Source organism: Pseudorasbora parva, chromosome 13 (genome assembly GCF_024679245.1).
Source record: "Pseudorasbora parva isolate DD20220531a chromosome 13, ASM2467924v1, whole genome shotgun sequence".
NCBI lineage: Eukaryota > Metazoa > Chordata > Actinopteri > Cypriniformes > Gobionidae > Pseudorasbora > Pseudorasbora parva.
This window is the reverse complement of record NC_090184.1, coordinates 42,907,258-42,924,140: the sequence shown is the minus strand read 5'-3', so window position 1 is coordinate 42,924,140 and position 16,883 is coordinate 42,907,258.

The following is a 16,883-nucleotide window of genomic DNA, read 5'->3' as shown; positions in this document are numbered from 1 at the left end:
TTCAAAAACATAAAAAACCTTAATGAGAGAGAGAGAGAGAGAGAGAGAGAGAGAGAGAGAGAGAGAGAGAGAGAGAGAGAGAGAGAGAGAGAGAGAGAGAGAGAGAGAGAGAGAGAGAGAGAGAGAGAGAGAGAGAGAATGACTGCAATCAATTAACAGACAGACTGATTTTTATATATATATAGAGATGGTCTTGGACTCTTGCGGCAGCAGATGTCAGTATCAGCAGCAGTTGCTGTACGGGTCTGTAAGGGCTGTGCCACATTTTCATCTCTACATACTAGCCACACTTTTTTAAATGTCTTCAGTATCACAGATCGCCTGCCACAAACACTCGCTATGAATGTTTGACAGATGACAAATGTTTCTGTTTGCTATCAGAGCGCGGCTCTGGAGCTGTACGGGTAATACTGACAGACATTAGGAGCAGCAGGAGCACCTGCTGATTAAATACAGGAAATGTTCAGGGCTCAATTACCGTCTCCTCCAGACAGCAGGTGGCATAATGAACGAGACACCAGAAAGGTGTGTGTGTGTGTGTGTGTATGCTGAGGAATGAGATTGCTACAACTTGTTTTAACACACACACATTGTAAGACATTTCATTGATTGCCATTACTGCTGCAAGCTGTATTAGTACTGTGCATTTGACAGATAAAGTTTGGATTGATTGACATTAAAGTCCCAAGTGCCTTGAAACGCGCAGCATTATTCAATGTGTTCCCGTAATTGCCACTGAAACAGGAAGACAGGGTGGGGCATATCAAACAGCTCCTCCCCCTTTTTTAAATAGCCAATATCATTATATATCATTATCGACCGCCGTTTCCTCCTCTCTAACCATTTCTCATCCTAATCTCCTCCATATTGCTTTAAAAGCATTTTGTCAGGACCACAATCGTCAAATATGATTCATTGAACATTATCATATATTTTGGACTGGCGTTATGGCTCCGTTCTGGGCTATAACTCCCTGCACACCCATGCTAGGCTGCAGGGACGCACAGGGAGTTATTGCCCAGAACGGAGGCATAACGCCAATCCAAAATATATGCTAAATAACCCCCCAAGGTAGCCTAGAAATCTAGACACACCCTAGCAGCAGCAAATCTAATCTGCCCGCGAGTGTCGTCTAGCAACTCTCAATACACTTCTGAGCTGTAAACGCCAAACTCTGGTTCGGCCAATCACATCGTGTATAGAGTCGGTGGGCTAATAAACACAGAAACTGGCGAACGGCGGTCTTTCGAATCAGCTTTGACCGCGATTCTGGAAGACTTGGAGTTGAGCTTTTCTCTGAGAAAAGAACGCCACTGAAGTCATTCTTAAAAAGGGAAGATGTGTTCGGAGTTTAGCCGACCGGATACGGCGAATGTTTAATCTATCAACCGTCTATGCTATCAACGAGCTCTGCTTCAGCTTCGTTGCTCTGGTTGGTGTAGCGCTATCCTATTGTGTGCAAAGGGAGTTTGAAAGACAACCGTTTATCCGCCCCTCAGATTCCAGACCAAACATCTTGATGTGGGTCTGGCTTGTCAGGCTACCCCCATAGGGTAAACAGAACAGAACCAACATCCGTATTGCAGATATCATTAATGTTCATATTAAATGTATTTTAGTCTGATTCAAGAGGAATTAGAATACCAAATCCTGACTGGACGAGAGGAGGAGCTGGGGATGGAGGAGGGTAAATGAACAACACTCTAAAAAAATGCTGGTTTAAAAACAACCCAAGTTGGGTTGAAAATGGACAAACCCAGAAATTGGGTTGTTTGAATGGGTCCATTCACTGGGTTCAAACAACCCAATTTCTGGGTTTGTCCGTTTTCAACCCAACTTGGGTTGCGTAGTAGTACTTGCGTACTATTGCACTATTTACATTCGCGTTAGACACAACCGACTGTGTTTTTGTGAATACTCACTAAAGACAGACATTTTTACATAATTCTGTGGATTTGACTGTTTAAGGAAACTTAATGTGTAATGTGCGAGCTCTAAGTTAAAGGGCTTGTGTGTGTGTCGTTGTTATGAGCTCATATCTCCTGTAACTGTTATTACGAAATGCTATAAAATCGCTTGCATGTTCAAATGATTTCCGTTATGCATCCCGAGACGAGCGTGAAATGTTGAATCGGATTATGCAGATTGCTTTAGTGTAGGTGCGATGTCTTTTGAAACCAGAAGCAATTTGCTAATTTTGAGAGATTTTTGCTGAAACTATTTCTCACAAGAAAGTTTTCAAATGACTGTATTGATGTGATAAGCTTTGCTGATTAATTTACTAATAAACATTTGTGATAATTTCCCACTTTATAAACTATACTTGCATAATTGTACTCATTCCCGTGCAATATACCCGCGCTAATATCAGACCGTGTAGTATCGATTTAATACCGAAGCCAACATTGTGATATCGAGCCATCCCTAGTTGTCACTACTAGATCAACTTGCAAGCTCTTGATTGGTTAACGTGGCGCTTAAATTTTTCTACTTGTGCGATTCGTGCGAATCACTCATTTCATGGGGACTTTAAAGAGTAAGATTATCCACATCAGCCACACAAAAACCCAACAAATCAAACACAAAACTAAATGGAAATATTACTGAAAACACAAAGTTTGGAATAATTAAGATTTTTATGCTCACCAAGTAATTGATTTGATCATAAACACAGTAAAACAGTAATTCTATTAAATATTATTAAAGCTGTTCTTAGGAATAGTGCCAAAAATGTATATTGTCATTTACTCGCCCTCATGTCAATATTCCGTCTGCAGAAAAAGAAAAGTGAACATCTTCTGGATAGGGTTTTATGTTTAACTGAACACATTGGGGTGAGTAAATGATGACAGGATCCACATTTTCAATTGAACCACTGCGCAGATCAGGTACAGAAGTAGCTTTCTGAGTTACAACTGCACACTTTCATTTCAACAGCCGACAGAGTCCTTCAATAGATGTACTGCAGTAAGTCACATCTGTAGAAAAGTCATTTTTAGTTCAAGTACTTGAGTCTCCCTGCATTCCTCAGTGTGTGTGTGTGTGACAGGCTGTGTGATTAGATAAGTCTTGCATGAGCTGCTTTAAGCTCAGTCACTGGACCCGTCCGTATCCTCTGAGCCGGCCTGTGCCCTCTGAGGCTGCTTACATCCTACCAGCCTTCTCCAGCTCCTGACCAGCATACCAAATCACACACACGCATGCACACACGCACACACACACTGGATATTTGTCCCTAATAACTTACAAGCCTAAGTAGCATGTTCGAACAAACTCTACAGACCTTCACACCGCACCGTCATGTACCGTGGAGGAGGCGTCCACCATCCGAGGCTCTGAAATCAAACATTATGTCAGCATGAAATGGCATTTGTAACCCATTTTACTTCCATAATGTGATGCATTTCTATATTACGCACCAGTCCCAAACATAAACAAACGAACGGAAAGACAATATTATTTTACTGTCATGATGCATTACACATATTCACTATTTACTACAACTTTTGCCTTAATAATCTCCTATTTGACTGCTTATGGTAGTATTTAAATGTAGGTATTGGGTATAGATTAAAGCTACACTGTGTAACTTTTTTAGTTTATTCTTAGCTAAAATCACTTAGTTCTTTCAAAAATATATGTGCTCATTAATGTATATTTACTTCTTTCAAGTAATAATGCATTCTCGTAAGTTTATAATATACCATTGAAAATACATAAGTGTTGAGGGTTCGGATGCCGGTCACCATGTTGCCCCTCCATCTTGAAAGTACATTTGCCAAAGAGGGACATACCCGTAAATTCAAGCTTCGCTTTTCGCGTTTTTACACTCGATGGCACCGTGTCGAATGTGAAGAGGAGGATTGCTTGAGGCTGCTATATGATGATGGAGGATCACTCTTAAGCCCCTTTCACACTGCACGTCGGACCCGCAATATTCCCGGGACATTGCCGGGTCGCCTTCTGTGTGAAAGCAACCACGTCCCGGAATTGATTACCGAATTCGACCCGGGTCGGGGACCTAGTAACAATGCGGGATATGTATCAGAGTCGCCAAGGAAGCGGAAAAGAGAATTAAGACGGCAACGCAACGGGCAAATCAACAAGACAAAAGTAAATATTGGAGTGGCCTTTCCAAGATGGAAAGAGCTCATGAGGAGCAACGATTTTAAAAAGGACGCCGACGTTGCCTGCTTTCTTCTCGACAGGTAATATTAATTCAGCCTATTTGTGTATATTGGAAGTTTTATTGTTGCTTGGCTAATTATATCATGGTGTGCTGAGCATAACACTAGAACGACGTCTAGGATAGTTTTCCTCGCGTCAATGATGAAAAAGTATTGTTTACCTTATAACATAAATCCGTGTTCTATGACGGATAACATGAGATTAATATTTTAATTGCATTATAATTTGTTTGCCCTACGCTAGTGATGTCGTACAATATACAGAATAACGATAGCACTGATAAAAGTTACTTTACTAAGATTAGCTTGCATTCGTCTGGGAACCTGATAGCTGATGTTAGCAATGAAATGGTAAAAAATAACGAAAACGTAAAACTATTATTCATTTTACATAGATTAATTTGATCATAGATCATTTGGCAAATTAAATAACTGCAAATTATAATAGTTTTCAAAAGTAACCTCATCACTTGAAGCAACACTCACCGAAGAGGTCGAACTGAAAGCCATGACTAAATCGGCCACCGTAGGAGTTGAAACGAAATCGAAATTGAGAGGAACAGAAACTATTATTCACTGGATGGTCATATACCTTTACACCGCTAGATGGGGGAAAATATCACACAGTGGAGCTTTAAGGGATGTAGAATATGGTCATGCAGAATAAGGCATTAATATGTGCATTATAAGTACAAATAAACAGCCAATATCCTAGTAATATGCATGCTAATAAGCAATTAATAGTGAGAATTGAACCCTAAACTAAAGTTTTACCAAATGTTTTTACTACCATTAAAGTGTAAGAGTACATCAATAATGATCTTAATGACCTTGCACTGTGTCACAACAATGTATCTAAATACAGTAATACAGTATTATACAGATGTTGTATATGAATTTTTCTTTTGACCAGACAATGAATAAACTAATACCAATTAAATTTAAAACACCAGCAGGTATTAAGACTGCTAAAAATTCAGCTTTGATCAAAGGAATAAATAACATTTTCTAATATATTCACATAGAAAACTGTTATTTTAAATTATAATAATATTTCACAATGTTAGTTTTAAAAGACTTTTTAATAAAAAAAAATAATAATAAAGTACAAAACTTGTACAGTAGGGTATTAATGAAATGAGTTGTCCTGTGACAGGATGCATAAAATTAACCAAAGTGTCACAAAAGGGATCTGAAACTAGACTTCTGTAGGATATTGATTATTAGCAAGATTTCAGAAAAACTGTCAAAATTCTTTCTTTCTGGCTATTGCTGAAACCTAATCAATAGCCCATTCAGCTGAAAGTCATTGAAATGGTGGAATAAACTATTATAATTTAAAGATTATGAAGACAAACATTTGACTTCTTTAGAGTGACGTGCAGTGACGACTCCTTCACAAGAAGACCAGGAACATGATTTATGAATCAAGTAAATAGAGTTTATCCTGATTTTATATTGACTTCTTTCTAAAGGAAAATATAGAATTAGTTATTTAAGGGATACCAGGCTTTTGTCCGCACTGTATTCATGTTGCAAACATGCAGTACAACTCTCCCCCACTGTTGAATCGCTTCCATTGTGTACTCAGACTGTGTAAACTGCTGCAAAGTCTCTGCTCTTAGTGTGTACGATAAAAAAATTGCTGCATGCACAACAATACGAACAATAGTGCAGGACAGCATATGTGTTTGCTCAGCATATTAAGATGATGCTGCTTTAGAAGCAGAGCACAATGCTTTAATCACATGTACACTTAAACAAAAGGAACGGAGGAACGAGCGAGACTTTAATTGGGTGTTTACATGGTTCAGACTCTGAATTAGTAATGTATGGAGACAGAAGTAATAATCATGGTAAGAATTACACTCCTCTGAGGTTAAGAGACGGCAAAGAAATTAATGAATAAACCAACCAAACGCTTAAACAAAAACAGCTATTAAAGCGGTATTTCATCCACACACAAAAAAAAAATTACTCACCTTGCAAAACTGCATGACTTTCTTTATTCTGTGAAATGCAAAAGAAAATCTTTTGAGAAATATATTTGTGTCCATGTAAAATATAAATGTCAAGTGTTTGGGTACCAATGTGCTTCAAAAAATCATGTGTTTCACAGAAGAAAGTAAGTCATACAGGCTGAATAAATGATTATAGGAAGGTTTTTTTTTTTAATGAGCACATTAAAATCAAGGTTATTAGCGCTTGCAATTCAGTTTCATGAATATACTGCAAATATGAATGGCTCAAGTGGATGGCGTGTATTAACAGCATGCATGTGGGGATTCGCCGCTGGGACGGATGCTGTCACCGCAGCCCATTTTTCACTGGATCATCAAAAAAAGTATCAGAACCTTTGTCGGCAAAAGACAAGCTTGCACTGTCATCAGATTTGTTGCTATGCGAATGAGTCTTTGTTCACACGGGCTCCATTTTGCTTATTCTTTCAAAACATCCCGGATACACAAGAGAGAGACGGAGAGAGCGGGAAAGAAGGCGGTTTACGCTACACACCAGAAAGTGTTTGCTGATTTGACAAGCTCCTACATACGCAGAGAGCTTGTTCAAATTAAGCTCCGGCTGTTTATCATCCCTCAAGCGGCGGATCATCAGAAAGCATTTACCTTCAATGAGTATTCTTAGCAGCGTCTTTCTGTTTGCATGTGATTCCCGTTGGGAGAGCGTCTGTATGTATCAGAATAGCATGTAACAGTGTCTTGTTTATTGTAGTTGGACAGTCGACGGAGGTGCAAAAGGAAAACAGGCGGCCCTAAGCTACTCCGAAAATCATTTCAACCTTTTGAATCAACCCCTCAATTTAGCAAATTAAGGCTCTCAGCCAAAGCGCTGTAAATGTATTCGCTGGTAATGTGCCAATGCAGCTCAGGGAATTAACTTAATCATCTCCTTCATTTACAAAGCCGAGAGGGCAATTACTGCAGTATAGACGGGTGGTTGAAGCAATAAAGCCACGGATCATTCTGCTATCACTCATTTTAAACTGTGTGGCAATTTGCAAAGCATTAATTACACTTTGGTAAATGAGTAATTAGTCCAATCGGTCTGTTGTAGGGATGAGCTCTCCTGCATTTGTCCCTGTGTTTTCAGCAGGACAAATAATTTGTTGGTAAGATATGTGGTTAAAGAGTGTGTAAATACACTTTCTCTCATCACAGTTCAATATGCAAGGAAAACTATTAGGTTGCCGGATGTGGTGTAATATACACTATATATTGCCAAAAGTTTTGGGGCGCCTGCCTTTACATGCACCTGAAGTTTAATGACATCCCATTCTTAATCCGTAGGGTTTAATATGGAGTCGGCCCACCCTTTGCAGCTATAACAGCTTCAGCTCTTCTGGGAAGGCTTTCCACAGAGTTCAGGAGTGTGTTTATGGGAATTGTTTGACCATTCTTCTAGAAGCTCATTTGTGAGGTCAGGCGCTGATGTTGGATGAGAAGGCCTGGCTCTCAGTCTCCGCTCTAATTCATCCCAAAGCTGTTCTATCGGCTTGAGCTCAGGACTCTGTGCAGGCCAGTCAAGTTCCTCCACACCAAACTCGGTCATCCATGTATTTATGGACCAATGCTTTGTGCACTGGTGTGCAGTCATGTTGGCAAAGAAAGAGGCCGTCCCCAAACTGTTCCCACAAATTTGCGAGCATGAAATGGTCGAAAATGTCTTGGTATGCTGAAGTATTAAGAGTTCCTTTCACTGGAACTAAAGGGCCAAGCCCAATGCCTGATAAACAACCCACAACATAATCCCCCCTCCACCAAACTTTACACTTGACACAATGCAGTCAAGCAAGTACCATTCTTCTGGCAACCGGCAAACCCAGGCGCGTCCATGGGATAGTCATACTGAAGCGTGATTGGTCACTCAGAGAACATGTCTCACTCCTCTAGAGTCCAGTGGCGGCTGTTTTACTCCACTGCATCCCACACTTTGCATTGCTCTTGGTGATGTAAGGCTTGGATGAGCTGCTCGGCCATGGAAACCCATTCCATGAAGCTCTCTACGCTGTTCTTGAGCTAATCAGAAGGCCACAGAAGTTTGTAAGTCTGTAGCTTTTGAGTGAGAGAGTGGGGATGACTATAGGTGCATACTTTAGATAACACAAAAAATACTGCACTATTGACTTAAGAGCAGATTTTTGTAGGTCAATAGCGCAGTCGTTTTCTAAAATAGATGAACAATGAGCCTGAACACACTTGGTTTTCAGACCAGCACACCCATGGGCGAACAGATACGCCATAGCATTTGATATTTAAACAACGTGGCATTGGGCCTGAAAATGATAACTGCGTCAAGCTGAAACTAACAAAAGACACTGGCGCCGCATTGTGATAGGTGTATGTGATGTGTATGATAGAGCCTTTAAAGATTTTGGTCCAGGATCAGAGAAATCTTCTAGGATTCTTAACATTTGTCACAATTTTGTCACAAATCATACAGTGTGAACCAAGCTTCCAGTCATAAACTACAATATTAAATTTAAGATTAAGATATGATTAATTACATATTAATTATTGGTGTCTTTGCTTTAACAAAACCTAACAACACCCCTTAGCTGTAGTAAATTTGCTAGAAACACACAGTCTCTCGTGGCTCATCACTGTATTGTGAGCACAGCGTCTCTAACAGCCCTGCTCTAATGAGCACTGATAGGCAATAAAAAATGTGGGCGGGGCAATGTTAATCTAGGTCATTGCATATTTAAATGCACAGCTGGCCTCTTTCTCACTGTTGTGGATGTGGAGTGTTTGCATGTCAGTGGATATTAGCTCCAGAGAGGCGGGCATGCGGGCGGGTTAAGGCAGTGGCAAACTAACGCCATCACTAACGGTGTCAAAGCCGTCACTGAACCCCACAGTGCCAGCGATCGGCCTGCGGCACAGTTTGACTGACAGGAGGATTGCAGCTACATCCGCTTGTGTGATTATGAGCCTCACTAGACAGCATTTGAAGACATTACTGGTCAAATACGAAGGTTAAAGCAAAGATTTGTGTGTCAAAATAACACTCTTAACGTTCGGCCAATTGATTGCAAACATCTGTATGTGCGTTCTTGAGTTAATGTAGCCGTGACAAACCTCAGTACTCAAACTGACGATAGTTTGCTTTTTATTTCGGTTGTTAAACTTTCTTTTTGGGCCACAGGGACTGATGATGTCAAAAACAACATGAATGCTCACACTAAAAAAACTATAACCAAACTCATATACCACACATATTGACAGAAGATCCACAAATGAGATCTCGTTTGCTTCTACATGCACACAAACACAGGGCAAATGGAGATTTGGGCCCTGCTTCTTAGAGGTTTATTGTGAGAAAAAGACTCCGCAATCTCACATGCATTTCCTCTTGGTTTTCAGCAGACATCTGAACTTAACTCTAACTCTAACTCTAACTCTAACTCTATCTCTCTCTCTCTCTCTCTCTCTCTCTCTCTCTCTCTCTCTCTCTCTCCACCGTGTATTTATGCACAGTGCTGAGTAGTTGCTGATTACAAGTAATCTGGAAAATGCAATTAGATTCAGATTACAGTTACTTAAATTACGGTGTTATTCTCACAATGGAAGTAAATTATTAATAATTCATTGATACTACTTTTCTATTTACACTACTTACATTTAAAAAATGTTCCTTTTTAAAAAAAAGCCTTCTGCTTATATACATTCAAATTAATGTAATAAATGAGATAAATCAAAAGTAATCTGAAAGTCAGATTATATTACCTAAAAATTGTTCATGTAATTTGGAATCAATAACTGTTATAGTTTTAAAATAATCTGCCCAGCATCATGTATACACTGATCAGGCATAACATTATGACCGATGAAGTTAACAACTGATTATCTTTTCATCACAGCTATTAGCGGGTGAGATATATTAGGCAGCAAATGAACATTTTGTCCTCAAAGTTGATGTGTTAGAAGCAGGAAAAATGGGCAAGAGTAAGGATTTGAGAAAGTTTGACATTGGTCAGATTGTGATGGCTAAACGACTGGGTCAGAGCATCTCCAAAACTGCAGCTCTTGTGGGCTGTTCCCGGTCTGCAGTGGTCAGTATCTATCAAAAGTGCTCCAAGGAAGGAACAGTGGAGAACCGGCCACAGGGTCATGGGCGGCCAAGGCTCAGTGATGCACGTGGGGAGCGAAGGCTGGCCCATGTGGTCCGATCAAACAGACGAGCTACTGGAGCTCAAACTGCTCAAGAGGTTAATGCTGGTTCTGATAGAAAGGTCTCTATTTGTTGCATATGGGGCGGCATAGCAGTAGACCAGTCAGAGTGCCAATGCTGAACCCTGTCCACTGCCGAAAGAGCCAACAGTGTCACGTGAGCATCAGAACTGGACCACAGAGTAATGAAAGAAGGTGGCCTGGTCTGGCCGGGTGCATGGCTTACCTGGGGAACACATGGCACCAGGATGCACGGAGGCAGTGTGATGCTTTGGGCAATGTTCTGCTGGGAAACCTTGAGTCCTGCCATCGATGTGGATGTTTCTTTAACACATACCGCCTAAGCATTGTTGCAGACCATGTTCAGCCTTTCATGCCAGGTATTCCCCGGTTGGCTTTGGCCTCTTTCAGCAGGATAATGCTCCTGCCACAAAGAAAAAAATGACTGAGTGACACTATTGACATTGAGAGCTTTATACTGTCTTTATATAGGGCTTAATTTTTATCTGGAATGCTAGGAGAAACATCTGAGACAAGGTTGAAACTTCAAATATAACTGAGAACTCCTGAGCAAAGACAGCGAGAGACGAGGAGAGAGCAGCGGTGCCAGTATGTGCACAGATTGCAAACTTTGATACAGTCCCACGGTGAGAGACAGAGGAGAAAAAGAAAGAGCGACAGATGGGCGATCTCTCAGTAACTCAGCGCTGACCTTTTCCTCTGATAACACATTACAACAGTACAACCCTGCGCACACACTCACACACAGGAGATGTGAGCAAAGGTCAGCATCAATCATCGACGGTGTGAACGCGTGCGCGTTACGCGGCTCATGTAACTGACACGCTGTCATGTAGCCACACGTGAGGCCGTGTCAGGTTCTTCTTGGTTAGTTTGTCTTTTCTTATACTTTGAAAGCCATTTCCATACGGACTATCAGCGACTGTCACCCTGTGTGTCACACGACGAGGATGCTGAGATTTTGGAGAAAGAGCATTCAGGCTGCGGGTGGAAAGGTGACATTCAAAAATACAAGCGAAACTGTCCGTGTTTCCGTGTAGAGAGACAGACGCGCGTTTGAGAGACGCGTACGGATGAACGTTGTACGATGAGAGCGCTTCGCAGAAGAATGTCAAAGAGTGAAAGGAGACGGGATGCAGGAAGGAAAAGAGAGCGAGAGCGGGAGGAGGAGAGTATGTCAGTGTCAGGCCCTTGATGCGTCTGCCTGCTCTGTTCCTCTTTAATAACTTGTCAAATCAATAGCTCCCCGTCTGCTGCCCATCATGTCTGTGTGTGTGTGAGAGAGACAGGAAGAACGACAGGTCTACAGGAAGCTGAGCTTTACACACTGTGACATTTCCAGCGCGCAGACTTCAGCCTTCACCTCCGGATGTGCGTTTGCTGCCCGTACTGGAACGATCCCGGCGGACAGACCGGTTGAAATATCAGCGTTCATGCTGGGAAAGAATCTGCAAACATTGAGAAGATTATTAACATATATGATACTTTCATGTTGAATTATTTGCTATTGCTATTTTTTTGTATTAATAACAATTGTGCACAAATGAATGGGACATCATATCAGAAGCTCTTTTAGTTTTCATAGCATGATCAGCAGATGAGATCAGATCACCATTTGCCCCTAGTAACATGTCTTGAGTCTCCTGTTTGTTTCTCTGTTTGATTGACAGGTAAGAAGGCGGTCCTTCCCTGGTGTCTGAATGCATTGAATGCACAAGAGTAAACGAGAGACAGGAATCATAAAGAACGTAATGATTAACAAATCATACAATATATTTAAATAAATAAATGTAACATATTTATTATTTTTGTTAGAGGGGCAACAACAATACTAAACAAAAACAAAAGTCACATTTTATATTTTTATAACAAACAAAAAAAAGATTTTGTTGTCAAAACAAATAATTTGTTTACTTTCCAGCATTTGAATAAAAACACTGTTTCACAGTGGCCAGTTATAGGAAACACAATATTTTATGTGCTATTCTACCAGAATGAATGAATGAATCCCCAAATGGATGCATTAATTAATTAATAAATCCCCAAATTAATGAATGAATACAAAAATGAATAAATGCATGAATAGATGAACGAATTAATGAATGAATACAAAAATGAATGAATTAATGTATGAATGAATAAATGCAAAAATTAATTAACAAATGTATGAATGGATAAGTGCACAAATGAATGAATGAATGAATGAATGAATGAATAAGAATTGTCCTCGTTTCACCCGATCATCCTCATTCAATACAGACTGATGGCAAAATGTTGGTGAGAATGATCTCTGAAACTGAGAAAATCAATTTCAGCAAACCTGAAAATCAATTCTTTCCACCTTGGCAAACTTTGGTACTGTTAGAGATTATGAGTTCACACTTCACACGTGTGTGTGTGTGTGTGTGTGTGTGTGAGCCTGTTTATGTGGTTTATGAGGACACAAATTTGTATAACTACATGGGTATTACACTGGTATTACACTATAAATGTGGTTTATGAGGACATATCAAATGTCCTCATAATTCAAATGGCCTTAAAAACATACTAAATGATGTTTTTTTTGAGAAAGTAAAAATGCAGAATGTTTCCTGTGATGGGTAGGTTTAGGGGCAGGGGCAGTGTAAGGGGATAGAAAATACGGTTTGTACAGTATAAAAACCATTACGCCTATAGAGAGTCCCTGTAAACCACATAGACCAACATGTGTGTGTGTGTGTGTGTGTGTGTGTGTGTGTGTGTGTGTGTGAGCTTTGTCCTAACAACTGTTAACCTGAACCACGATCTAAAGCACAGATTCACTTCTATCCCTACAACTACAAAAAATAAATAAATTGTCATATAGGTTGGAAATACTGCCGACTGTACACAGGCAGATGTCCCTCAAACAACTCATGAACCATACAGCTTTCTGAAAACAGTAAGCTTCGATCTGATTGGGTGGCTTCATGCGGTTGGAATCAGGATTCACAGCCATTATTAACTTAACAGCCAACACTTAGACACATACCTCAGTTCTTTAATCCTTAGTGACCCAGGAGGTCATTCACTAGCCTCCTCTTCATTCATTTTTTAAAGTCCTATACACAATGATGAAGTGATGTTTACTGCAGGCAGAAAACAAAAGAATAGGAAGAATCATCAGCAGACCTTAAAATGATGTACTGCAGAGCAAGTACTAAACACAATCAAATATTACTGTTATGAAGTGTGATGAAGAAGCTGTCAGCTATTCAAATATTGATGTTGAAGATGCTGAAAATAATAGCTTTAAGAGTATGTTTGAGATGCTGAATGTACTGGGAAATGAGCTCTAACAAGGACAGTCATGATGGTATTAAAAATCTGCTCAAACTGAACCCTCCCAAGCTACAAAAGCTAACAAAATTAATAATAATAATCTGTTAATTTGTTACATTTATATAATGCTTTTCTAGACACTCAAAGCGCTTTACATAGAAGGGGGAATCTCCTTAAACCACCACCAGTGTGCAGCAAGACCTGGATGATGCCACGGCAGCCATATTGCGACAGAACGCTCACCACACACACACACACACACACCAGCTGATTGGTGGAGAGGAGACCGAGTGATTAAGCCAATCAGGATATGGGGATTATTATGAGGCCATGATGGACGGGCCAATGGCCAGAATGAGTATGTTTTATTTTATTCTTCTGTAATTGTTACTTTAATATCAGGAGAGTTTTATATTATCGTGACAGGTAGAGATCCACCCATGTTAGTGGATTTAAGGGTTAAAGAATACAGTATATTTAAAAATTCATATATGTAAACATCCATTTATGACTGCTCAATTTTTAATATAGACTGTTTTTAAAGGGGTGATTGATTATGATTTCACTAACTTTAGTTAGTGTGTAATGTTGCTGTTTGAGCATAAACAACATCTGCAAAGTTACAACGAAGTGCAGAGCAAAGGAACATATTTTCTTGGACTACAACAAACGGCTGGTACACTGTAAAAAATATTTAAAAAGTAAGTTACCTGGTTGCCTTAATTTTGAGTTCTTTGAAATAATTATACATGACAATACAATGAAAATTGAGATTCGACAACCTTTACTCAAATATTATTAAAAGATGTTGTAAGCATATTGGGTAATTGTGTGTGTTTTATTTGTGATGATTCAGTGAAACATGCCAAATTGTGCTGTTTTCATGATTTATCACATTTTATGTGGTTCAGATACAATAATATTTAGTGTTTCTATTTATTAAGCCAATTTCCTTTATTGTATATCAACTCAAATTTTTTATTTCAATCAACTCTAATTAAGGCAACCAGGTTACTTACTGTTTTAGCAAGTTAAACAAACAAAACATTTTTACAGTGTAGGGACTACAATGAGTAGAGACATCCCTAACCCTAAAATTGAAGTAAACCCGCCAACGGGAACCCGCATTAAAGGGGGTGAGGCCATGTTAAAGGGGGGGTGAAACACTCAGTTTCAGTCAGTGTCATGTCAATCTTGAGTACCTATAGAGTAGCATTGCATCCTGCATATCTCCGAAAAGTCTTTATTTTTTTTATAATTATATAAGAAAGATGCGCTGTTCCGAGTCTTTCCGAAAAAAGCCGAGCGGGTGGGGGCGTGTCGTGTGAGCGGAGCTAAATAATGACGTGTGCTCGCTGCTGTTATTGTGTTGAGTCGAGTGCGTCGTAAAGCTGTCATCCCTAACAGCGGGAAAAAACTTTATTCAAAATAAAAATATGGCTTTTAATCAGATACAGCCATACATCTATGATCCGGAATCAGACCCAGAGGCTGCAGTTGAACAGGAGCAGCAGCAAAAACGACTAGAGCAGGACGTCTCTATGTGCTACAAGTTATACACTAACTATATAATATGCTGAGCGGCTTGTGTTATTTACATATTTATACTTGAATTATATCGTCGTATTTTTTGTCTTTGAAGGTGTACATGTGGGAAGTGCAGTTGTGCACGTGTGTGTGTGTGTTTACACGTGGTTTGTGTAGACAATTGTAGTAAGCGGACTGGTTTTGCACGGCAGGCTAGTGTTTACATAGAAAGACACGGAATAGTAGCGCATTTGAATGAAGAAGCGTGCTTATTTAGTTCAACATATTTCCCCACTCTTTGTGTATTGTTGTTTGGAGTGCTTTTACAATACACAAACATAAAGTTACACATATAGTGGCCAGCTAAACAAATGTACACGCACTACACATCGCATGCTCCATTGATCAATTAGCTATACGTGATCATGTTTGGGCTACTTGATGAGCATAGGCAAAAACACAGACATTTGAATCAGTCTTACTCACCGTCTGCGGTTCTAACGTTGGGACCTTTATCGTTGGGACTGCTCCATCCTTCAGCATTAGGCGATTGGAAAATCCGGCGTCGAGCTGGGCCTTGTTTATGAAACAGTCGGCACCGAAATGCAGCGAACAGACATAATCCTTTGCGCAACTCAGTTGCTGATCCGGAAAAGCAAATTCCACCCACTGTTGCCTTAACGCGGGGTTTTTTGGCAATCTGTACAGGAATGTCTTGGTCTGGCAACCAAAAACGCACTTTTTTGGTGACATTGTTAATTTCTTGAAGTCACATCACCTGTGCAGCAGCCTACGAGCCAGCGCTTTGATGGGCGTAGCCTGTTGCTTTCGCACTCTCCCTCTCTCTCTCTCACGCTCTTCCGGTAGAATTGTCCGTACGGCCCGTACAAGGAAATTCCGACCTATTAACGTCAAGTGGACCCATGATCGAAAAAAACTTGCCGAAACTTATGACTAACCGGAAGTAGTATTTTTGACAAAGAAATACTCCCATCAAACGTCCACCTTAACTTTTGAAACTTTGTCCATGTTTAGTATGGGATTCCAAGTCTTTAACAGTGTAAAAAGATCAGTATGCATGAAACAGCATTTCACCCCCCCTTTAAGAAGTCGAGCACATTTGGGAGTCGCTTAAGTTGTCGCAAAATGTCTTTTCACATTCATTGCAATATAGTACGAACACAAATGGAATAGAATGTCATAAAAACAAGATGACAGCACAAGTTGTAATTCAGAGACGAACAGTAACAAAGTACATTTACTTGAGTACTGTACTTAAGTACTCTTTTTGAGTATCTTTTACTTTACCTTTTCACTCCACTACTTTCCATCAAGTTCCTCAAAGAAGAAAGTCATTTCTATGAAGTCAGTGGGCTTTTTTTGTTGCAGACAGCCCATCAGTAATTACTCTTTATAGGGTCACATGAAGTTTAATGATTTTCCAGCATTTTTCAACACCTATCAGTTGATGGCAAAACAGAAGGCGGTTCCTCGGCGCAGTGCGCACACCCATGCCCATACTTAGAAAGTATGTTTCAGTTTTCTGAAAAGATGAAATAGGCTTATTCGTTTAGTTTTAAGTGTTTGCTTTGTTTGCCTAAATTAAACAATGGCCTTCAAAAACTCGCCGTCCAAACCTGCAGAAGCATATTGAGGTGTC